This window comes from Bos indicus x Bos taurus, chromosome 8, assembly GCF_003369695.1.
Source record: "Bos indicus x Bos taurus breed Angus x Brahman F1 hybrid chromosome 8, Bos_hybrid_MaternalHap_v2.0, whole genome shotgun sequence".
Lineage (NCBI taxonomy): Eukaryota > Metazoa > Chordata > Mammalia > Artiodactyla > Bovidae > Bos > Bos indicus x Bos taurus.
The window spans coordinates 44,474,003-44,497,916 of record NC_040083.1 but is presented as its reverse complement, the minus strand read 5'-3'; the positions used below and the strand labels follow the sequence as shown (position 1 = coordinate 44,497,916).

Sequence of the window (23,914 nt, the reverse complement as noted above, 5' to 3'; positions counted from 1 at the left end):
CATGGCTGCAGTCACCATCTGCAGTGATTTTGGAGCCCAGAAAAATAAAGTCTGACACTGTTTCCACTGTTTCCCCATCTATTTCCCATGAAGTGGTGGGACCGGATGCCATGATCTTCGTTTTCGGAATGTTGAGCTTTAAGCCAACTTTTTCACTCTCCTCTTTCACCTTCATCAAGAGGCTTTTTAGTTCCTCTTCACTTTCTGCCATAAGGGTGGTGTCATCTGCATATCTGAGGTTATTGATATTTCTCCCGGCAATCTTGATTCCAGCTTGTATTTCTTCCAGTCCAGCGTTTCTCATGATGTACTCTGAATATAAGTTAAATAAACAGGGTGACAATATATAGCCTTGACGAACTCCTTTTCCTATTTGGAACCAGTCTGTTGTTCCATGTCCAGTTCTAACTGTTGCTTCCTGACCTGCATACAAATTTCTCAAGAGGCAGATCAGGTGGTCTGGTATTCCCATCTCTTTCAGAATTTTCCAGAAAAGCATCTATTTCTGCTTTATTGACTATGCCAAAGCCTTTGACTGTGTGGATCACAGTAAACTGTGGAAAAATGGAATATAAGCCAGTGCATATTTCTATAAGGTATTATTATTAAAATGAAAATTTAGAACACACAGAACATTGTCTAACCAATTTTCCTTTATGCTTTGACAGTTGCCCAGTTGTTAGGAGAGCACCCAAAAGCAATTCAAGTCAAATGCTAGAGTACATATTGCTTTGTATAAGTTCATTTCCTTTTCTACTGATGAAAATTTAAAATTATTTGTCTCTTCTGCTTGCCCTGGTTTTGCTTTTGCTGTTGAAATTGATATTGCTTTTGCTAATTCAGATTTCTATTCATTTTCTGATTTCCTATCAGAGTGTTCCACAACAATTGTTGCATCATCTGCTCTTTGCATTTCTTTTGGCTAAAGTATTTACAAAGAATTGTAGCCTAGAGGGAATATTCAACCACTGGAAAACACCAGTGAATGTTACTGTTGTTTAGTTGCTAAGTTGTGTCTGACTCTTTTGAGACCCCATGGACTGGGGCCAGCCAGGCTCCTCTGTCCATGGGATTTCCCAGGCAAGAATACTGGAGGGGGATGCCATTTTCTTCTTAAGGGGATCTTCCCCACCCAGGGATTTAACCTGTGTCTCCTGCACTAGGAGGCAGGTTCTTTACTGCTGAGCCACAGGGGTTATGTCCAAACAACATCACACTCAGATCTGCTGCTGCTACTGCTGCTAAGTCACTTCAGTTGTGTCCGACTCTGTGCGACCCCATAGATGGAATCCCACCAGGCTCCCCCGACCCTGGGATTCTCCAGGCAAGAACACTGGAGTGGATTGCCATTTCCTTCCCCAATGCATGAAAGTGAAAAGTGAAAGTGAAGTTGCTCAGTCATGTCTGACTCCTTGAGACCCCATGGCTGCAGCCCACCAGGCTCCTCCGTCCATGGGATTTTCCAGGTAAGAGTACTGGAGTGGGCTGCCATTGCCTTCTCCAATATAGCAAAGTTAATAGCACTAAAGAGGAACATATGCTGAATGTTTACAAACGTACTTCTTAGAACACCACTCAAAGGATTCTTATGAAGTATACGAAGCACACAATTTATTGATATTTATTTGAAAGAATGGCTCACCCAGCAGCAAGGGCCATGAACACACACTTAAAACATAGCAACAACTGCCAGCAAGGCTGCCTAATCAGATGACCTTGGCTTCTGGGGTGTTCCTCTTCCCATTCTTGGAAAAATCAACCCTAACCTTCAATTCTGCACAAGAGCATTTCTTGGTCTTGCTTTCAACTTGACATGAGTGAATCCCTTGAACCAGTTGATTCTTCATGGTTTAACACTTTTAGAAGAATCATATTTCACATTTTCCCCATTTCTTGATTGAGTTTTACTGGGACTTGGGATTTGGAAAAACATATAGATTTCTAGAAAAATACCCAGAAGGCATTTCACCATGAAAATAGTACCACTGCCTTTAAAAGTGAGGGGTAGCATGTGGCAGGCTTTCATCAGTGGAACATGTTACTTCCAGGCAGAAACAGGATCATGATGAGATTTGCCATGTTCCTTCTGCTGCACTAATCATGGAAACACATGTTGAATTAGAACCTCCAGAACCAGGGTCTCTGAGTGACTAAGATAAGCAGAGCCCACTGACACTCATGTGATATCCATGGGAAACTTTGATGAGATTTGTGCTTGTCACTACAGCATAAGCAAAACCTACAGTGACATCTCTCATATGTTGGGTAAATTACTTACCTCCTCTGAATCTTAGCTCCCTTATTTAAAAAGAGAAGTTTCTATTTCAGGGTTTTATTTTGGGTTTTGCTGCTGCTGCTGCTAAGTCGCTTCAGTCGTGTCTGACTCTGTGTGACCCCACAGACGGCAGCCCACCAGGCTCCCCCGTCCCTGGGATTCTCCAGGCAAGAACACTGGAGTGGGTTGCCATTTCCTTCGTGTCCGACTCTTCGGGACTCCATGGACTGCAGCCTACCAGGCTCCTCCGCCCATGGGATTTTCCAGGCAAGAGTACTGGAGTGGGTTGCCATTGCCTTCTCCATTATTTTTGGTTTTGGTAAGGACTAAATAAGATAAGCACATGGAAACCACCTAATACAAAGTCCCATATATGGTAGATTCTCAACATATGGTTTCCGTGTAAAGGCATAAAAAGAATATCCTAGGAATTGCTCACATAAAAAAAAAAATTGAAGTCCAAGTGGCATCAGACTTCCAAAGAGCAATGCCTTCAAAATTAGGAAAAGTCTTTACCCAGACAAACTATCAAATATGGATAAGGGTAGAATACAGGTCATGTGCATGACATATTTTGCAGCCCATGGGCCCTTCCACAGAAGTTACTCCATCCAAAGGAGTGAGTTATTCACCCAAGAAGAATACACAGGGTTAGGAAACAGAGCAATCCAACCTGAGATCAAGGGAATCTGTTGAAAGGGCCTTGAGGCAGGAGGGCAGGGCTGTGGGGGAGCCCTGCCCAGGAACAATATTAAACTGGTAGGAGACTTAATGTGTTTGGAAAACAGTGCCAGAGGGCAGCAAGTTTGAGAAGAATTAATGACAGTACCTGGATAACCGAGGACATAAAAAATATAAGGCAAGGGAATTCCCTAGTGGTCCAGTGGTTAAGACTCCGTGCTTCTCACTGCATGGGGCTGAGGGTTTGTTTGATCCCTGGCTGGGCAATTAAGATCCAGCATGCCTTGTGGTATGGTCAAAAAATGTTTCTAATTCAAAAATAAAATAAAAATATAAGGCAATTGTTAACTCTAAGATCGAGAAAATGTTGAAAAAAGGAAATCATAATTATTATTTGACTTGGCAGGCAAGAATATTGACATGGTTTCAATAATTTTTTCTGTTGATGACTGATGTAATCAGAAAGTTTAAAGTAACTGCCAGACATGGTGGAACAGGGGAGGAAAAATCAGGGAAGTGTTAAATCTGCATCTTGCAAATTGGGAAATCAGTAGATGATGCCTGAATTTGGTAAACCAAGAAATCAGTATTAGCAGATTATTTAAAAACATGGAGGCACGTGCTGGATGAAGCGCATGAGAGATTTGGAAGTGGTTACTTCTGAGGAGCTATATTCAAGGATGGAGACCACTGCAGGCAACAGCTGCTAACAAGGCTGCCTGACCAGATTGTCTTGGTCTCTGGGGTGTGTCCCTGTCCCGGTTCCTGGAAATATCAACCTTGACCTTTGACATCAGCACTTTAACAGCAACCTTAACATCAGCACTTCTGGGTTTTGCTTTCAACTGGACATGAGTAAATCCTTTGAACCAATAACATCTCTATATTGATTTTATGGTTTATGTTTCCAGTTACAATTGGGTAGTGCTGTTTGACTCTATTTCAGAGCAGTATGTGTCCATATTTTAAAGATTACATTACTATTTAAAAACTAATGAATATTAATATCAACATGAAGCCCTGAGTTCCAGTCCTGGATCAACCACACCAGCAAGTTTTGTGACTTGGATTAAGCCCCCTGGGGGTCCCCTCTCAGTTTCCCCATTTGTAGGTGGGAGGTTTGAACTTGTTACCTACAATCCCTAAAATCTCAAATGTGCTGTCATCAAAACATGAATTTGTAGAATACCTTGTAAAACCTGTTAAAAAAAAAAAAGTCACTCCTTATTTTCACAAGCACAATTCTTTTTCATAGATAAAATACTAAAACACAACAAAACATTTTAGGTTAAAAAAGAAGAAAGAAGTACAAAGACTCTGACATACTGGCCCTGTTTTGTCATGGATCATGTTTAATAGCCTAGCAAGCTTTGTAAAAGATCCATTTTCAGTCTATGCAATATGGATAAATAAATATGACCTTGAGAGTTCTCATTTTCACATGCCACATTTTTCCCCTCAGGACAGTTTCAATAGTTATTGAACCAGAATTTAGTGTCCAGATAAGCCACTAAGAATAATCTTCCCCTTGGAGAGATCCCTAGTACTTCTTGCAGGCATAAGATGTCTTGGGTGGAACTAATGAAGCAGATGGTTCAGAAATTTTCACTGGAGAGAATTTCTTCTCCACCTCCCCTCAGGCTCCCATGAACTGGTTCCCTTGCTGTGCTAAACTCCTGAACAAGGAGCAGCAGAAAGCTCAACATTTCCAGAGGAAAGATAAATCGAAGTCAGCTACTCCCAGACAGAGGATTCACCCCAGTGTCTGCCTCCCACTTCTTTTCCTTTACTCCCTCTCTGCTGCTTTCCTTCCAGCCGCCCACATCATCCTTCACAGAGATGTAAGGTTCTGGTGACCTGAACTTACTTTCTCCCTTTGTCCCTCGGGCACAACTTGTTCTTTTCCAGAGTCAGAGCTCACTTCCCCAGCACCAGGTGGTCTGACTGTGAGCAGGTGAAGGGAGCTGGGTATAATTTAAAAAAAAAATTTTTTTTTGGGGGGGGGGGCAACAGTAAGCCCCTGTTATCAGCCTCCATTAAAACTTGGATTCAAAGAAGTGAATTGACAGCTCCAAACTCCTGGCTGTGGGGTCCTCGATTAATTTCCATGCTCCAAGTCCAAGGTGAGGGAGAGAGGGATCTCTTGGGCAAGCATCAGAGGTCCGTTCATACTCAGCTGCTTCTCCCCCAGCTTCTCCACTTGGTTATATGGACATGAGGTCTGTCACACCCTGCATATGCCAGCTCACTGAGTGCCTTAGACAGCCATATCCCCATTTTACAGGTGATGAAACTGAGGCACAGGAAGGGGAAGCAGTTTGCCTAAATTTTCACAGCCAAGGGTTGATGGAGTCAGATAGGAACTGCTGTGCTTAGTCGCTCAGTCGTGTCCAACTCTGTGACCCCATCAACTATAGCCTGCCAGACTCCTCTGTCCATGGGGATTCTCCAGGCAAGAATACTGGAGAAGGTTGCCATTTCCTCCTCCAGGGGATCTTCCCAACCCAGGGATTGAACCCAGGTCTTCCACATTGCAGGTGGATTCTTTACCATCTGAGCCACCAGGGAAGTCCATGAATACTGGAGTGGGTAGCTTATCCCTCCTCCAGGGGATCTTCCTGACCCAGTAATCGAACTGGAGTCTCCTGCATGGCAGGCAGATTCTTTACGAACTGAGCTACCGGGGAAATTGTGTTACTCCAAAGTAAGTGTCTTTCCCTCTTGGGCTGCCTCTCCATGTCCCTGATGGAACCGCCTTACCCTGATCTCCCAAGACCAGGCTGAAGAGAGAGACTGAGTCGGATGCAGGGACCACATTTGGCTGGGTTTGACATGTGCTCAGAGGTTTGGTGACTAAATATAGGCAGCCATGAAATGTCTTGGCTATTGACTGTCTTCCCTCAGTTTTGGTCAGCTCGGGCCATTCTTGGTTTCCTTCATCCCTTTGAATCCCACGTACAGACTGAGAAATGGTCATGGGTGACTCTTAGGACACACTAGAATTCCACTCTGACTTGGCCACAACATCAGTGAGTTTATGGGTCAAGCTCTTGGACATGCAGTCTGAGGGCACAGAGTGGCCTTACTGCCCTTCTTTTTCATGCTTTTCATTTCCATTCCTCCACCCCTGTCTTCTGGCTTGTGGTGGGTGGGGAGGGGCAAGGGTCTCTGTGTAACCCTTTTCGCTAGTCTGGTCTACAGCACCCAAGGACTGGCTTAGAATCTGCTGTCCATCCCTCTGTTTGGGAAAACAATTACCAGACCCAGTCTCACAGGCATCGGGGGAGCCCCTCAGGCAGCGGGGGAGCCCCTCAAGCAGAGGTGCTGAAATCCCTGTGGGGCCTCCGGGTCCCAGCGAGTCATGTAGACTCAAAGGCCCTTCCAACCACCACCGAACGCCCTAGCTTAGATCTTACATAATTACTCTTAAAATAGATTTTGTAAAAAGCTCTTTCTGTGCTTAGCTGTGTCTCACTCTTTGTCACTGTTCAGACTGTAGCCCATCAGGCTCCCTAGTCCATGAGATTCTCCAGGCAAGAATACTGGAGTGGGTTCCCATGCCCTCCTCCAGGCCCTTCCCCACCCAGGGATCAAACCCAAGTCTCCCATGTCTCCTGCATTGCATGGAGAGCAATGCTGAGCCAGCAGGGAAGCCTGGCTAAACATGTTTTATTTTAAAATGACATTTCTTGGGTTAAATTTTTGGGTCAAATATTACATATGCTTTACAGAAAATTTAGAAAAGAAAACAAAAGCACAAATAAGAAAAATAAGTATGTATTGCAATTCCATCAGCTGGAGATGATATTTGAAAATGTGTAACACTTCATCCATTGTTTGGGGGGTGCCTATCTATGTTCACTTTTCTTTCTAAAAATGGAATCATATCCCATTTACCATGTTACCTAACAGCCACTTCTCTGCTTTCTCCTCGGCAAGTCAACCCTGATTTTGTTCAAATATAGGACAGCCATGTGCCCGAGGGAAGACTGGGACCTTCTCTGGCCTGAGGAAATGCAACTTAACTGGTCTAGGTCATTCTGAAAAATTCTACTCATCTTGCCAGTGAATGGCTTGGGAATAAACATGTGACAATATTTTGGCCAAACAGACAGGAAGGAAGTCTTTAGGGAACTTCTGGGAAAAATTTCTCTGCTCTTTAAAAAAAAGAGAAAAATCCAATGCTGCTTCAGTGGTACCCTTGCATTCATTTCTTATGTGCTTAGTTTAAATTCTGGTTTAAATGTTCTGAAAAATTTTGAGACTTTTAATACATGTTCCAAATTGCCTAGCAGTCCTTATCAACGTATTTTGTACTAACAATTAAAAACTCTCCATGTAAGGTCTGGTTTCTCTTTCTTTACAGTGAGCTATCAAAAGAATCATTATCAATAAGTATTATTCCTGCAAATGCAAACTTATTTTCCAACATGAGTTCTGTTTATGCAGAATATGTCTTCTAATAAACATTAGTACTTTATATTTTTCAACCAAGTTACACTAAATTCAAATTATTAGAACCATAGGATCTAACCTCATATGATTCTAGTAATTTGAATTTAATGTAACATGGTTGAAAAATATAGACTAGATCCAAGTAAGGCCATATGTTTGGGTGGATGGTGCTCGATGCTGGCTATACACTTAGAATCACCTGGGGACTTTTAAATAAAAACACAACTTTTATAGAGATATAACTGACATTCAATATATTATAAATTGAGTTAGCAATTTTATAAGTTTTAACACACATACACATCCATGAAACCACCAAAATCAAGATAATAAATATATTTATCAACTCCAAATTGCAAGGCTTACTATCCTTGGTATTCCCTGCTGTCCACTGACTCGGAAATGACTGTTTCCTATACTTTGCCTGTTTATTTAGTTGTCTCAGGTAGGAAGGAAAATCCACTCCCTCTTACTCCATCTTAGACTGAAGCAGATACTCCCCACCTGGGGAGTTTTGTAAAACAGTATCTTGGTTTTATCCTAGAACAAATGAACTATAATTTGGGGAGGGGGATAAATTATACTTCTTTGTATTTTTCATTAAGGTACAATTTACATGCAATAAAATTCATACTTTTTTGCATACAGTTTTGTGGATTTTGGCCAGTGTATACACTCACGAAACTATCACCACAGTCATGATGTAGGTCAGTTCTCCCTCCTCTTCCAAACTCTCCTACTCCTCCTTGTGGTCAAGCCTCCCATCGCCAACCGCTAGCTCCTGGCAACCATCGATCCTGCCCCTTCCCATAGTATGAGTACGTGGACCAGAGTGGATGTTTGAACAAGGGGGACTGGCAGACGAAAGCTCTACAATCAGCAAAACACACTGGCTCCTCTGAAGGAACCCAGGTGTAAGCACTCTTGGCCAAAGCTGCAGCTTGCCCCTTAGCCTGATGAGCAGCTATGGTCTCCAGCTGGGTTTCTTGGCACCAGAACGGCCATCATAATCAAAGTCCACTTAAGGCCTTATGAATATTAACAACACCATGAACATTAAGTACCTCATGGTCCCTCCATTCTTTCTTCTCTCTGTTCAGCACTTACATGCTCTGTATTCCTATCATGCCTCCTGGGCCACCAACCTATGTATCCACACTTCCTATTTGCTTTTCTTGTCTTCTAAAGCAGCACTGATTTTTCTTAAATAATACACAAATGCATACTATGAAGTATATGTGTCTTTTTGAATTATGGATAAAGAAGATGTGGTACATGTACACAATGGAATATTACTCAGCCATAAAAGGAACAAAATTGGGTCATTTGTAGTAATGTGGATGGACTTAGAATCTGTCATACGGAGTGAAGTAAGTCAGAAAAACAAAATCATATATTAATGCTTATAGATGGAATCTAGAAAATGGTACGGATGAACCTGTTTGTAGGGCAGGAATAGAGATGCGGATATACAGAACAGACTTGTGGACACAGCAGGGGGGAGGAGAGGGTGGGATGAACTGAAAGAGTAGCCCTGACATACACACACTATCAGGTGCAAACCAGGTAACTCGTGGGAAGATCCTGTATAGCACAAGGAGCTCAGCTCAGTGCTCTGTGATGGCCCAGAGGAGCGGGATGGGGCGTGGTGGGAGGGGAGAGAGAGGGAAGAGAGAGGGGATACAGTATACACAGAGCTGACTCACTTTGTGGTAGAGCCAAAAACTAACACAACATCACAAAGCAATTATACTTCAATAAAAATGCACATTATGTTGTGGCATACATAAATGCCATCTTTCATGTGTGCCCATAGAAACAAAGATGAAGAACTGCCCCTCCTTGTGAGGAGAGGCCTCAGAGGATGTGAGACACAGGACTGGATCCTGAAGACAAGAGTGGAGCAGCACTGTAACCGTGGGAAATAACAATGATAATTACAAGCATCTTGCTCGGGTCTCCCAAGAGTCTCTTGAAGGTGGTTATTCTTATTCCATTTTCCCTTGAGGAACAAGCACAGAGAAAGGAAACAATTGATCAAGGCATTCAGAAGAGTTTAGTACTTCTGGCTTCATATTACATATGAATCCACTTCTTTACATATTACAATGGGGATTAAATCATCTCCACCTTCTCCAAGTTCTTTACAAAGATAAATGGTTCTAAGGAGAGCAAAGAGTGTCTGGAGACAGGGTTGATGAGGTGAAAGGGAAGAATTCCCACGCTTTCTCCAGTCATGTGGTCAGATTCACAGAACACCAATGACTACATCCAAAGAAATTCTCTCCGCATTTGGCAACTGTTCCCTCATCCTGCAAAGCCAATGAAGCTTATAAAGAATAAGCTGCTAGAGGTGAGTGATCAGTTGAGAAGGGCAAAGCCAGTTGTCAGCCACTCCTGGGTTTAGGCGGTCCAGGGCTTAGATCTGAAATGCGGAAGCAGCTACCAGCTGTTGGGTCCCCACCTAAACTGAGAATAAAGATTTCAATGTAATAAGCTGTTTCAGACTTTCAGAATTCTCAGCCATAGACAAGTTTGGCCCTTTACAGAGGCTTCCATCCACTTTGCAAGTCAATTTTCCTTCAGTCTCTTCCCCTCTCTAGGCTGTAACTCAGGACAGTGGCTCTTAGAGTGCAGTCTCTAGACCAGAGTATCAGCATTACTTAGGAATCTCTTTTACAATTGAGGTAAAAAAATGACATAACATCAAATTGACCATTTTAAAGACTACCACTCATCCTCATGTAGTACTTTCTTAGTACTATGCAACTATCCCCCTCTACCTAGTCCCAAAACACTTTCATCATTCCAAAAGGAAAGCCTGTGCCCAGTAAGCAGTCACTCCTTCCTTGCACCCCACCCCCAACCCCCACCCCCAGCCCCTGGCAACCACTAATCACTTGCTGCCTCTGTGGACCTGCCAATTCTGGACATTTCACAGAAATGGAGTCATGCAATATGTGATGTTTTGTGGCTGGCTTCTTTCACTTAGCATGATGTTCTTGAGGTTCATCCAGGTTGTAGCATGTGTTAACATTTCATTCATTTCTATAGTTCTAGGAACTTTTTAGAAATGTAAATTTCCTGCCTCACACAGACCTAATGCCTGAGAAGCTCTGAGCCCTCTTTTGGTTCCTTGAATGCATCCTAGCATCTAAGAACTCCCAATTTAGGAGATGTCAGCCCAGGCTCTTTAACTCAGAAGGCAGTTGTTGGGTTCCTAAATCCAGGATTTTGTTATTCTGCCCAAAATTCTGTGACAACATCAATGTTTCAAAACCAAAAATGTTTCTGCCTTTTTCTTGAGTTGTAGGAGAGGGCTGTCAGGATCTGCCAATTTCATTCCTTATCTTAAAAAACAAACTGAACATCTAGAGCACATTCCTTCAAAATAATCCCAGACTATCTACAATCTCTTGATGTTAACTTCACCCTTTTGCATTCTATTCCCATCCTATTTATAGAATGGCTAGTTTCTTCTCGAACATCTCCAAAGGTGCCTTCTGTTACCCAAGCTGTACGTGCTGCGAACAGGGCTGGCCCCACTGGCACCTTCCTTCACTCCCCCTTTGGGGACAGTACACAGTCATTCCTGTGAACACGCCTCATCTCGATCCAGGAGCCCACTTAACGGCTTTCAGTTGCACTGAACCAAAAGGCATTTCTTTAGTTTGACACCCAAATTCTGAATTTCTTTGGTATGTTCCCCTCATGGTTGCTTGTGTAGCCCATCTGGCCCTCTGCTAATAATTTGTAGGTTTAGGAAGAAGAGCTGTCCTGGATGGCATGGGAACCTGTAGTGGGAAACGCAAAGAACTGGGCCCAAATAACTGGGTTTCAGGGCTGACTTGACTCATATTCTTGTTTGCTCAACAAACACAGAATTTGCTGAAGACTGTGTAGGCTAGCTACTAGGTGAGAACACAGCAGTGGGCAAGATTGACAATGCCCCCCCTACTCCCAGTTTTGGGAGCATAAAAGTCTAGTGCACCATCCAAACAAGCAAAGAGGCCACTTCAGCACCATGTGAGGAGGCGCTGTGGGGAGTGTCGGTGGCACTATGGAGGATACTCCAGTGGCGGCGGTGGAAGAGGCTGTGGTGCTTGTGTTAGGGGAAGCACACCGACTGAAACCACGCCCCCCCACCCCCCGCCCCCACCCCAGCCAGGCACCAGAGTAACAATAGCATGAGTTGTTTTATGACAGGAGGTCCTGGTAAGGAACATGGAACTAATAAGCCACCACCAACTGGAAGAGTTCAGGATAGGTCAAAAGGAGACACCACCTGTCTGACCACCTCCCAGAATCCCTTTCGCTGGCGTCCATCTTGGTTGAGTGATGTGTGTGCCACCAGGAAGGACTGTGAGTCAGAATGATGGGCAGAGACAACCTAGAAACTAAGCCCATCACCATAAAACCTGAGACTGTTGAACCACGTGGCAGAGCAGTTCTCCCGGTTTCCCTTACCCTACTGCTCTCTGCCTGGGTGCCCCTTCCCAGTAAAATCTCTTGCTTTCTCAGCACATGTGTCTCCTCAGACAGTTCATTTCCAAGTGTTAGACAAGAGCCCACTTTTGGGCCCTGGAAGGGGTCCCTTCCTGCAACAGTTGTGGTGTGTGTGTTCAGGAGAGGTCAAAGAAGACTCCGAGGAGAAAGACAAGGATACGTTTAGACATGAAGGATGACTTAGCAGAACAGGATGTCAGGTGGGGCGGGGGTAGTTCAGTTGGAAAGAGCATCCCAGAGAGCGGAGATGGCATATGCACAGGCTGGGAGAGAGGAGTGTGTGTCTTGCTAGGAACTAGAAGGATTGTGAAGTCGCTGGACTCGCGTGTCAGGGCTGGCTCTGCTGCGATATAGAGTTAGCAAGAGAAGAGTCTACAGAGCCCATTGAGAGCCAGGGAAGCCATGGCCTCCTTGTCAGTAAACTCAGCGGGAACCCACAGCAAGGTTAAAGCTGAGTTGTGATTTGACCTGCTGTGTGTTTCCATGATCACTTGGACTATGTAAGGGGAGTGAATTGGAGGGAATGAGAAAGGAGACTGCGATCCAGTCAAGAGGCTCTTGCACCTGGGGCCTCTCATATCACTGCTTCTGGGCGTGTAAATTCAATACGCTGGAGAACAGTTTGAGAAGGTCTAGTGGACAGAGGAGCCTGGTGGGCTGCTGTCCATGGGGTTGCACAGGGTCAGACACGATTGAAGCGACTTAGCATGCATGCATGCATTAAAGAAGGAAATGGCAACCCACTCTGGTGTTCTTGCCTGGAGAATCCCAGGGACAGAGGAGCCTGGTGGGCTGCTGTCTGTGGGGTCACACAGAGTCAGATACGACTGAAGCGACTTAGCAGCAGCAGCAGTAAAGTCAAAGATATGTGTGCTCTGTAATCCAGAAAGCTTCATGACAAGAAGTTATGAGGAAGATGCTCATAACTATATTCTTTGAAATAAAAAATGGAAGCAATTTAGGTGCCCATGAGTAGGAGAATGGATAAAATGTGATACATAAAACATGCTATATTTATATGATGGATTTTTATGCAGGAGTAAAGATGAATGAACTGGGGATGAATTTATCAAGCTGAAAAATCTCAAAAGCATAATGCTGAACAAAGAGCCATGGTATGCAGAAATGCAGGTACAACCTGACATCCTGTACTTACAAGTTTGTAAGGTGTATCATTACTTTACACATCCTTAAGAGAAAAAAATGCTGAGAACTAAACTCCGACAAAATGCATTCTTGTCACTTATTAGATACTTTATACTTGATTAGAAAATCTTTTACACCATATATTACTCCCATGCATGCATAAAAAGGGGGAATAGAAGTGAAATAAACCAGTTATGGGTTCCCCCAACTTTTGCACATATAAATCCTAACTCTTCTAAATTCTCTTGACTTAAAGTCACAGATGTCTGTGTTTCCCAAATAATAAATCCTCCACCCAACTACAGGATGGGTAACAAGGCATTCTTAAGTAATCCATAAGAAAACTCACAGCCATTGGCACTGGGTTCTTAAGCTATTTTTGCAGTTAGGTATAACTGAGTTTCTTTGAAGTCCTCCTTCTATAACACTGCTGGACGTTTCTGATTTATCATCACCCCCGCGATCTCCTCACAATCACTTGATTCCTGAAGGAGAAGAGTGCCCCCACCAATGTCTCCACAATTTTCAGCAAGTTTGGTCCTGCTGCTTTTGGATGTGTAGGCAGTAGGGAATGATTGCCACCCAGCTATTGGAAGGTATCATCAGTTACAAGAGCATCATGATTTCAGAGAGATTCAAATGGGAAAAAAGTTGTGTGTTTTACATTTTGGAGGATAAGTTCAGAACAAGAGAATCTTAGCAAACCCACTTGCCCTCACAGTCATGCTACATCCTCCCATCCAGCTTCGTAAACCAACATTTTGATATCACTAAAGAGATCCAACCAGTCCATCCTAAAGAAGACCAGCCCTGGGTGTTCATTGGAAGGACTGATGCTGAGGCTGAAACTCCAATACTTTGGCCACCTCATGTGAAGAGTTAATTCATTGGAAAAGACTCTGATGCTGGGAGGGATTGGGGGCAGGAGGAGAAGGGGTTGACAGAGGATGAGATGGCTGGATGGCATCACCGACTCCATGGACATGAGTTTGAGTGAACTCCAGGAGTTGGTGATGGACAGGGAGGCCTGGCGTGCTGCGATTCATGGGGTTGCAAAGAGTCGGACACGACTGAGCGACTGAACTGAACTGAACTGATGGGTGGAATCTAAAAAAATGATACAACTGAATTTACAAAACAGAAACTGACTCACAGACACAGAAAAGAAACTTATGGTTACCAAAGGGGAAAGGGAGGGGAAAGGGATAAATTAGGAATTTGGGATTAGCAGATACAAACTACTATATATAAAACAGATAACCAACAAGATCCTTGTATATAGCACAGGGGACTATATTCAACATCTTGGAGTAAACTATAATGGAAAAGATAAAAAATACGTGCTTTAGAAATGAGGAAATATGGTAGCTGTCATTTATGAATAAAAATATATTTATAAACCATAAAAATTATGCATAGAAATAATAAACACCATTTAAAGACTGCTGCTAGTGGAAATCTGCTGTATGATGCAGGGAGCTCAAACCTGGCGCTCTGTGACAACCTAGAGGTGTGGGAATGGGGTGGGAGGTGGGAGAGACGTTCAAGAGGGAGGTTACATATATATATACCTATGGCTGATTCATGTTGATAATATGGAGAAGCCAACACAGTATTGTAAAGCAATTATCCTCCAATTAAAAATAAATAATTTAAAAATAAAAATAATAAATACAGCTGCCATCACAGAGAGAGCGGTGATGTGGAAACAGAAGGCATGTTATGGGGACAGATGCACACTGGGACTTCCAGTCAATTGTTCACATTCCCATCTTTAAGCTTGGCAGTGTCACATGGGTGGGTATTTATATTACTTGCCACAATTTCTGTAAGTCAACTATTTCACAACTTATAGAAAAAGGCTTCCCTGGTGGTTCAGCTGGTAAAGAATCTGCCTGCAATGCGGGAGACCTGGGTTCGATCCCTGGGTTGGGAAGATCACCTGGAAAAGGGAACAGCTACCCACTCCAGTATTCTGCCTGGAGAATTCCATGGACTCTATAGTCCATGGGGTGGCAAAGAGTTGGACACAACTGAGTGACTTTCACTTTTACTTTCAAAAAAAAGGAGATTGCCACACAAGCCCAATTCTGTTAATAGTCGCTGTGTGAATCAGGGAACGTGTGCAACTTCAGCTTTCTATTCTATTACTACATTGAGGTGGCTATGTGGGCACAGGAGGGCCTAGAGGAGCTACTCCACGTTCAAGGTCGGGAGGGGCGGCAGTGAGAAGATACCCCTCATCCAAGGTAAGGAGCAGCGGCTGTGCTTTGCTGGAGCAGCTGTGAAGAGATACCCCACGTCCAAGGTAAGAGAAATCCAAGTAAGACGGTAGGTGTTGCAAGAGGGCATCAGACAGCAGACACACTGAAACCATAATCACAGAAAACTAGTCAATCTAATCACACTAGGACCACAGCCTTGTCTAACCCAATGAAACTAAGCCATGCCCATGGGGCCACACAAGACAGGTGGGTCATGGTGGAGAGGTCTGACAGAATGTGGTCCACTGGAGAAGGGAATGGCAAACCACTTCAGTATTCTTGCCTTGAGAACCCCATGAACAGTATGAAAAGGCAAAATGATAGGATACTGAAAGAGGAACTCACCAGGTCAGTAGGGGCCCAATATGCTACTGGAGATCAGTGGAGAAATAACTCCAGAAAGAATGAAGGGATGGAGCCAAGCAAAAACAATACCCAGTTGTGGATGTGACTGGTGATAGAAGCAAGGTCTGATGCTGTAAAGAACAATATTGCATAGGAACCTGGAATGTCAGGTCCATGAATGAGGGCAAATTGGAAGTGGTCAAACAGGAGATGGCAAGAGTGAACATCGACATTTCAGGAGTCAGTGAACTAAAATGGACTGGAATGGGTGAATTTAACTCAGATGACCATTATATCTACTACTGTGGGCAGGAATCCCCTAGAAGAAATGGAGTAGCCATCATGGTCAACAAAAGAGTCCAAAATGCAGTACTTGGATGCAATCTCAAAAAGGACAGAATGTTCTCTGTTCATTTCCAAGGCAAACCATTCAATATCACAGTAATCCAAGTCTATGCCCCAACCAGTAACGCTGAAGAAGCTGAAGTTGAATGGTTCTATGAAGACTTACAAGATCTTTTAGAACTAACACCCAAAAAAGATGTCCTTTTCATTATAGAGGACTAGAATGCAAAAGTAGGAAGTTAAGAAACACCTGGAGTAACAGGCAAATTTGGCCTTGGAATATGGAATGAAGCAGGGAAAAGGCTAATATACTTTTGCCAAGAAAATGCACTGGTCATAGCAAGCACCCTCTTCCAACAACACAAGAGAAGACTCTACACATGGACATCACCAGATGGTCAACACCGAAATCAGATTGATTATATTCTTTGCAGCCAAAGATGGAGAAGCTCTATACAGTCAGCAAAAACAAGACCAGGAGCTGACTGTGGCTCAGATCATGAACTCCTTATTGCTAAATTCAGACTTAAATTGAAGAAAGTAGGGAAAACCACTAGACCATTCAGGTATGACCTAAATCAAATCCCTTATGATTATACAGTGGAAGTGAGAAATAGATTTAAGGGACTAGATCGGATAGATAGAGTGCCTGATGAACTATGGATGGAGGTACGTGACATTGTACAGGAGACAGGGATCAAGACCATCCCCATGGAAAAGAAATGCAAAAAAGCAAAATGGCCGTCTGGGGAGGCCTTACAAATAGCTGTGAAAAGAGAAGCGAAAAGCAAAGGAGAAAAGGAAAGATATGAGCATCTGAATGCAGAGTTCCAAAGAATAGCAAAAAGAGATAAGAAAGCCTTCCTCAGCGACCAATGCAAAGAAATAGAGGAAAACAACAGAATGGGAAAGACTAGAGATCTCTTCAAGAAAATCAGAGATACCAAAGGAACATTTCATGCAAAGATGGGCTCGATAAAGGACAGAAATGGTATGGACCTAACAGAAGCAGAAGATATTAAGAAGAGGTGGCAAGAATACACAGAAGAACTGTACAAAAAAGATCTTCACGATCAAGATAATCACGACGGTGTGATCACTCACCAAGAGCCAGAAATCCTGGAATGTGAAGTCAAGTGGGCCTTAGAAAGCATCACTACAAACAAAGCTAGTGGAGGTGATGGAATTCCAGTGGAGCTATTTCAAATCCTGAAAGATGATGCTGTGCAAGTGCTACACTCAATATGCCAGCAAATTTGGAAAACTCAGCAGTGGCCACAGGACTGGAAAAGGTCAGTTTTCATTCCAATCCCAAAGAAAGGCAATGCCAAAGAATGCTCAAACTACTGCACAATTGCACTCATCTCACACGCTAGTAAAGTCATGCTCAAAATTCTCCAAGCCAGGCTTCAGCAATATGTGAACCGTGAACTTCCTGATGTTCAAGCTGGTTTTAGAAAAGGCAGAGGAACCAGAGATCAAATTGCCAACATCCACTGGATCATGGAAAAAGCAAGAGCGTTCCAGAAAAACATCATTTCTGCTTTATTGACTATGCCAAAGCCTTTGACTGTGTGGATCACAATAAACTGTGGAAAATTCTGAAAGAGATGGGCATACCAGACCACCTGACCTACCTCTTGAGAAACCTGTATGCAGGTCAGGAAGCAACAGTTAGAACTGGACATGGAACAACAGACTGGTTCCAAATAGAAGGAGTACATCAAGGCTGTATATTGTCACCCTGCTTATTTAACTTACGTGTAGAGTACATTATGAGAAATGCTGGGCTGGAAGAAGCACAAGCTGAATCAAGATTGCTGGGAGAAATATCAATAACCTCAGATATGCAGATGACACCACCCTCATGGCAGAAAGTGAAGAGGAACTAAAAAGCCTCTTGATGAAAGTGAAAGAGGAGAGTGAAAAATTTGGCTTAAAGCTCAACATTCAGAAAACGAAGATCATGGCATCCGGTCCCATCACTTCATTCATTCAGGGAAACAGTGGAAACAGTGTCAGACTTTCTTTTTTTGGACTCCAAAATCACTGCAGATGGTGACTGCAGCCATGAAATTAAAAGACGCTTACTCCTTGGAAGGAAAGTTATGACCAACCTAGATAGCATTTTCAAGAACAGAGACATTACTTTGCCAACAAAGGTCCGTCTAGTCAAGGCTATGGTTTTTCCTGTGGTCATGTATGGATGTGAGAGTTGGACTGTGAAGAAGGCTGAGCGCCGAAGAATTGATGCTTTTGAACTGTGGTGTTGGAGAAGACTCTTGAGAGTCCCTTGGACTGCAAGGAGATCCAACCAGTCCATTCTGAAGGAGATTAGCCCTGGGATTTCTTTGGAAGGACTGATGCTAAAGCTGAAACTCCAGTACTTTGCCACCTCATGTGAAGAGTTGACTCACTGGAAAAGACTCTGATGCTGGGAGGGATTGGGGGCAGGAGGAGAAGGGGATGACAGAGGATGAGATGGCTGGATGGCATCACCGACTCGATGGCCGTGAGTCTGAGTGAACTCCAGGAGTTGGTGATGGACAGGAAGGCCTGGCATGCTGCGATTCATGGGGTCGCAAAGAGTCAAACACAACTGAGCAACTGAACTGAACTGAACTGAACTGAATACATTGCAAAGAGGGCCACACCTCTTCTCCTTGCCTCAGAGGAATTCTAGGTTGTTGTGAAGGTCAAAACTGCAAGTGTTTTGTGCAATCCATTGTTAGACCATAAAGCGCAGCAGAGAAAGGTTCCTGAGACTGTCACCTCACAAGTTTACCAAACATCTTAGCAGGGATGTGTGGGAGGTGCTCGCAGCAATGGCCCCCAGTGTACTGGGCGCCCCCCATCTGCACCCCTTTGGCAATATGACTCTGCCACTCCTCCCATCAAATGGGAGCCTGTTTCTCCACTCCTAAGCTCTGGGCTGGCCTTGGGACCTGCTGTGATCAACAGAATATGGTGACAGTGACCCGGCAAGCACCAGAGCCTAGACCTCAACATGCAGGTGTCTTTCACTGGAACACTTCAGATTCCAGAGACACCCCCACCTCTCACCAGGCTGGGCAGCCCAGTCTAGCCTATTGGAGAATGGAAAGTTGAGAGGAACCAAGAAGCCCAGCCAACAGCCAGTACCAACTGCCAAACATGAGTCAGACCATCTTGAACTTTCCAGTCCCACTGACCCTCTGGTCAAATGCTGCCAACTAACAGAATTAACCCCCCTGATGATCCACAGAACCATGAGAAATAGTCATCAGGGTCTTTAGGTCACCATGTTTCAGGGCGGTTTGTTTTGCAGAGTTGGGTACACTGACCTGTGACTGAAAGTTTGGTTTAGTCTATTCTGCTGATGACAATATCTTTGCCATTTTGTAAGTTGAGTTTAGGAATTATTAAGCACCTACTCTGTGTTGGTTATGGAGTGTGTGCTGTGAAGACTACCAAAAAAGGACTATAGATAAATGCCTCAGCCGTAGCACAAACAAGAACTGTAACCTCGTTAGGAAAAGAAGACGTAAATGATAGAAAGTAAAGTAAGAATGTGCTAAACTGAGAAAGATGTGCTTTGCAGAGGAAAGTGAACATTTTCTTATTACATAGCAGAAACTCTGGCTTAGTTCATAGAATCCTCACAACAACTCTATAAGGCAGGTACTGTGATTATTCCCATTTTACAGGTAAGGAAACTGAGGAAGCTGCAGGGAAGTAAGCTGTCCAGAGTCACATAGCCAGCAAGTGGTTGGCCCTGGCCTGGGAACTAGTAGCCTGACAGCAAAGCCCACATGTGCCCTAGACTAGACAGATGACAGTAAGGCTAGTGCTGTGAGGATGTGGGGACAGATGCTTTGGGAGGGGCTGGGTTCCTAAGCAAGAGAGACCTCAGGTGACCTTGGAGGTTGGGTGGGAGTTGGAGTGGAATTTAGAAAGTTCCAGGCAGAGATCATGGTGTATGCACATGGGGGGTTGGAGCCCCATGAGAAGCTGAGCCCAGCTGGGTCAGGACCTGCCTCTCTCCAACCCAGGAGTCTGTGACTATCCTTCCAGGCCACCTACATCCCAGTGAGACCCCCACTGCCTGGCTGAGGGGAAGCCCGGGAGAGATGGGCTGGGAAGAGCTTGGAAAGTGGAAGTATCATTCCCACTTGGAAAGTGGCAGTGTCTCAAGGCAGGATGGAGGGGCAGGACAGAACCAGGAAACAGGGAATGGGGGCCTCCAGGGCTGCCAGGATTCTCAGCTGGGGTGAGGAGGAGGCAGTGAGTTGGGGAGTTGTCATCCTGCTGCCCCGCGGAGCCCACGTCCATCAGCCAGGACAAGCGGCTGGGGCAGGCCACGGGTGCCAGGCCAGAAGATGCCCCATTTCCCTGGGACCTGTGGGGTGGACTTGCTTCTTATGTCCCCGTGTGCACCCAGACCATCTTATCCTGTTGTTTTATACGAGCGACAGCCAGCAAAATTATTTCTGCCAAAACCTATGCTATGACTCTAGAGGGAGAGTTGTGTTCAGAGATGCTTTTGAAATTCTCCTAAACAACCTGTGAGTTATGATGGAACATTTTAATAAGAGTCCAATTCTTATTTTTGTATGTATTCTTGATTAAGCTATGTCATTTCGCCTTATAAAGGTGCTTTTACTGGTGGGGTGGTGATGGGGATTGCTGGTTGCTTACTGATGTAGTTACTGTTCCTGAGAAGGACCCATGAAAAGCAGAGACCACAGGAGCATCATCTGGCTTCACCACTCACTCACCCTGACTCCCACCCCTGCAACACTGAATTGCTCACAGCCTATGGGAGTTCAGGAAAGGCTTCCAGTGAAGAGGCATTTGAAATGGGCCTTGGAGGATGGAGATTTCGATGGGTGAGGCCAGAGGATAGAGTTTACCTGCTTATGGGTAAACTGAGCAATGGCCTGGCACCCTGCAGGGGGTGAAAAAAAAATCTATGTAAGAACAGAGCTGGGGAAAGGGAGTAAGATGGGACATGTCAGACAGCTGGGTTGGCGTTAGGGACTTTAAACAGACAGTTGGGAGACATGGACTTGCCTTCTGAAAGCAAGATGACAAACACAACATCTCGTGAAAGCAGCAATTGTTCCTGCTTGTTCTTAATTCAACCTTGTGGATCTGGATAAGTACAGACAGATAAAAATTGTGTGATTCTGAGACCATCCTGTGTAAAAAGAGCAGATGACTCTACCTGAACAAACCGTTGCAGAGCAAATGATATAAAGTGTATATTTTGGTGAACTTTAAATTGTACATGTAATACATGGTTGGGGTAGAAAAATTTGAAAACATGCATAAGCAAAAGAAAGAAAAAAGAAATAACACTTATAATACTACCATCCAGAGATATTATGCCTTTCAGACTTCTCTCAATGTATGGATATAAATTTATGTTACATAAGTGGGCTCATACTGCTTTAGAACCCACTTTAGAAAACTTAATATCTTGTGACTATCTTTCCATATAAATAAATACATTCCCCAGCATCATTTTAAACGGCCATTTTTAAGTCCATATTGAAGAACATCTTGAACCGTCTTCAATCTCCCACTTCTATTCGTGTTAAAATCTTAACTGTATCCATTCGAGCGATGTGTTCTTAGCCACATGTACAGAAGAGGGCACTTGAAAAATCAAACCCAGAGTAATCATCCCCATTATGTCAATTACTTTAGAGCTCTTTCCATTGCTTACCTGATGGAGCATTCTGCCGTCTGGCAGAGAGTCTTCAGGTGGTGCTATTAGGCGGCACAGTTCCTTCAGAACACAGATGACTCATCTGATGACTATGTGGGCTACTTCTGTGTGGACTTGACCCCACTTCTAGTGTCTTGTATTTCTGTATTCACTCCAACTCCCTCAAAAAAGAAACGACAAGAATGTGATGTTTTGCAGTTGTTCGTGATTGATGATGCATTCTTGAAACAGGGAAAAAATTAATGGATTCAGTAGATCCTGCAAAATGTTTATGAGTAGACTGAGCAGAAGAAAATGCCTTTTCTACTAGGTAAGCTGTACCTGGGGCCTCCTGAGAAGTTAACTGCTGCTGCTATCAGACTCACCCTGATGAGATAGAAATGCTGAGCTGAAGTGTGCCCCCTTGGTTTGCATAGTCCGGTTTTCTCTGGCACCATCCACGTACGATAAAATTTGTCTCTCAGATACGAGCATCTTTAAAATGATGACATCAAAAACAAATACTACAAATTTGAACCTCAGGGAAGAATGAAGCATATGGACCTCATTGCTTCCCTCTAGTGGTTATGTCCTGTTTCAGCTGGTCTCTTGGCACTTGGGTGGGTCCTGTCCTGGGAAACCCAGCGCCCTCTTGTGGAGGGCAGGAGAAGGTGTCCACATTTCTCATAAGGGCAGAGACCTGGACTGCGCCCGGGGATTGGCAAAGACAAGCTTGACCTGCTGCTGCTGCTGCGAAGTCACTTCAGTCGTGTCCGACTCTGTGTGACCCCATAGATGGCAGCCCACCAGGCTCCCGCGTCCTGGGATTCTCCAGGCAAGAACACTGGAGTGGGTTACCATTTCCTTCTCCAATGCATGAAAGTGAAAAGTGAAAGTGAAGTTGGTCAGTAACCCTAACCCTAACTTGACCTGAGGGACTGGTGAACACGAGTCACCTCCGCCAGAGCTTGTGGACGTGTTCCACACACCGAGATATCTTAGAAGCAGAATCAAATAAATTCTCATGATTTAATTGTCTTTTTTAAAAAATACTTGTTGATGTTCTATTTATTCTGTGACTTTGAACGTCCTCTTGGAATTAGCCAAATTAAGTAGTAGAATATAGCCCTGTTTATCAGACATGGTCCATGAATAAAGAGAACGCTCCCAAGAGCTGATAGTGCAACCCATGGACCAGGATAACTTGTCAGGTTTTGCAGATGGAAGATAATGATTAAAGATGTGGGCTGTGATGCCTACTTCCCGTGCTGGTTCTGCTAACCAGGCAGGCACCTGCAGGCAGGCACCTGACTTAAGTTTTCAAAACCTCACTTTCCTATAAAATGAGAGTGCTGATAGTTCCCACCTTGCAGAGTTATGACAATTCAGTGGTGAAGAATTGGCCTGCGAATGCAGGAGCCTCAGGAGACTCAGGTTCGATCCCTGGGTCTGGAAGATCTCCTGCAGAAGGAAATGGCAACCCACTCCAGTATTTTTGCCTGGGAAATCCCCTAAACAGAGGAGACTGCTGGGTTACAGTCCACAGGGTCACAATGAGTCAGAAACAACTGAGGACGCATGCAAATAAATATATTAACACATTGTACTTAGCAAATGCTATTACTATTTAACCTGAAGATTAACAGTTTTTAAAAGGTGTATTACTTTGTTGCCTTCTATGACAAAGTACAATGACCAACATTAATCATTTCCTAGGAAGCTCCTATTTCTCCTTGTGAAAAATGACTCTATGCCCGTAAATAAGGCAATGAAGAGCTAAGAAGTGGCAGAGGTCTGAGTACGGTTATCCAGCGTTTTCCTACTACAAGCCTAGTGGCCTTCATGTGAACTGCCTGTCCTACATTCTGAGCTCTTCTATTTCCATTTTCACCTGTTCTGTCCCTGTCTTATCACCCATTTCTAACACCACTGTTGACTTCACGTCTCTCCAATCTGCTGTGGACTCAGAAAGGAGGTAACAGAGCTCATTAGAATTTTGCTTTATGCCATAGGTTAAATAGGCTCCAGCGGGAATATCTGAATTCTTTCCCTGTTTGCAAAACACTTAATCTTCTGTCTGAATACATGTATGCCTTTTAGCATCCATGGAATCCGTACCTAAAGAGTAGAAAAGAACTAAAAAAATAAAAATAAAAAAATGAAAGTGTTAAAAGACTTTTTTGTTTAGGATGGGCGGCTGATCAT

The 23,914-nt window shown here is 43.9% G+C and overlaps 1 long non-coding RNA gene across 1 annotated transcript in view; it reads right to left on the bottom strand.

The window, feature by feature from the left end:
• LOC113897093 overlaps positions 1-22,033 on the bottom strand; it is a 121,568-nt gene extending 99,535 nt beyond the window's left edge. Inside the window, exon 1 of the long non-coding RNA XR_003512253.1 lies at positions 21,728-22,033. This is a non-coding gene — a long non-coding RNA (uncharacterized LOC113897093). The remainder of the gene's footprint in view (positions 1-21,727) is intronic.
• Positions 22,034-23,914: the final 1,881 nt, after the last annotated feature.